Here is a 2,356-nt window from a genome sequence, read left to right as displayed (position 1 = left end):
TTGTGCATTTATCCAGAAAAAAAAAAATAATATATATATATATATATATATATATATATATACTATGTATTACGTTTGTATTTTAGAAATTAATTATCATAAAAATCATTAAAAGAAATACAGTTATTAAAATTTTAAAAAATAAATATATAAAATTGTCAAAGCAATTTGTTATATTCATTTTTACACAATAAAACTTACTATGGATAATTTCTTCAAACTAAGAATAAAGACCATACAAAATCTATAAGAAAAATGGTTAAAACAATTTCATGTTACTAATTTTTATAAATAATAAAAATAATACTTTAATAAATTTAATTTTTATCGATTAAAATGTGATATGAAATTGATGTTGATTTTAATATTAATTAATATGATTGTGTAAATGCAGATTTAATTATTTAATCAACCTATATACAGTAGCATTTAGCAAAAATAATTTCATAAAATTTATCTTTTGCATCTTTTACTTATGAGATTTTACTTATGAGATGTGCTACGAAGTTCATTTTGATTTTAATATTAATACGCCAAAGAAAACATAAATAAAAAAGTAATATTATTTATTCAACTAATCTGTACGAAATAATAAAGGTCCCTTTACATTTGGGTATTTGTTTTTAGACATATTTGTTCCTTAATTAAAACTTTTAATTCAACTTTGTTCCAATTTATGACTTATTCACAAATTTTATTTTCATATTTTTCACGCCTTTTGTTCATATTTCTTAAAACTTTTATCATTTTAATTTATTTTCGTTAAATTTTAAATAAAGCTGACATTTATTTACAACTTTGGATATCATTAAACACAAATATTTAAAGTAAGTGTTTTTAACAAATTTTACAATCTAGTTAAGTTTACATAGAAATGGAACATAACAAAAGAGAGGTACTTGTTACATGTTCGAGGTTGTCAATATATCCATGTCGAAGTGGACCAATAGAGTTCACTTTCATATTCTTAGTGCTATGCAACTCTTTCATACCTAAGAATATGATATGGAAATTCTAAATTGCATGATAGGAAAATTTACAAAGTTAATCAAAAGGGGAAAAAGTAAAAGAATATTTAAAAAAAGTGTAGTTATGGATACAAAAAGAATACCCTTAAAAAAATGATTGGGTTTTTAACCTGATCACTTCCATTGTACTGTTGGTGTTGTGTTGAGTTAATTTTTTAATTTTATATTTGGGAGTTCAATTTTAGAGAGAAATAGAGAAATTAGCTGTCTACTAATAACTTAAGAAATCTCACCAAAAGAAAAGAAAATATATTATTAGTGATAATTAAAAATAATCACTAGGTTAAAAAATTTCTTGTTTAAAATGTATTTTCAGTGATAGTTCATAGAGTAAAATATGAATGAAAAAATCCATGAAAAAATAAATAAAAAAGTTTAGCCGTGTAATGTTTAGGAATCTCTATTTACTTTTAGTCACTTTTTTTCATATTTTTATTCTTTAAAATATTGTTTAATAGTCAAAATATGATAATGTTAGAAAATATTACTCAAATAATATTAATAATAATAAAAACATTATAATAATAAATAGAGCAATAATAATATTGACTTGTATATGAATCAATGAATATTAAACAAAAATATAATACTATTAATAATAAAATTATTATAATAATAATAAATAATAAATAAAAATAAATGAGGTAAGGAGTAGAAATATCCTGGGCTGAGACACGCATAACGCTATCCTTAGAGAGAAAACGTCCCTACTGTACAAGGTTAAACAGATACACAATCATATGTGTTTCAAATCAAATGCGTTTCTCTCCCAAGATACAACAACATGTGAGATCAATCGAGTGCAGCGAAGGATCACCGAACCTTATGAACACCACTGTCTTACAGATAATATAGAAAAGAAAATAATAACACTTTTTAGAGAACTCTAGTGTTTATTGTTTTTGTTGTTGTTGTTTTCTTCCCCATGCACCTAGGTGGTATTTATAGGTAGCAAAAGGAGACAAAGTAGTAAAGTGTAATAAGAATATAGCCGTTAACTATAAAACACATTAACCCATAAATTAAATATCTATAAAAACATGAATAACAGTAGAATTTTTATTTTAATTATTTATTTTTTAAATTATTAAAATATTTCTAATAGATAAGACAAACATGGTAAGACAAATATAGGATATGAAAATAAAATAAAATAAAACATTATGACAAAAAATAATAATACAAAACTGAAGGGTTGAAATTATTTTAAAATTTTTGGAGTTTGCTTGTATAGTTTATGTAATTATTTTCATATGATAATTAATAAGTTATAAGATGAAATATTAAAAGTTTTCTAAGGTTGGTTATAGCATGCAATATAAAAAAAT

Source organism: Vigna unguiculata, chromosome 4 (genome assembly GCF_037176805.1).
Source record: "Vigna unguiculata cultivar grain cowpea cultivar isolate G323 ecotype 2 chromosome 4, ASM3717680v1, whole genome shotgun sequence".
Taxonomy (NCBI): domain Eukaryota; kingdom Viridiplantae; phylum Streptophyta; class Magnoliopsida; order Fabales; family Fabaceae; genus Vigna; species Vigna unguiculata.
This window is presented reverse-complemented; position numbering follows the sequence as displayed.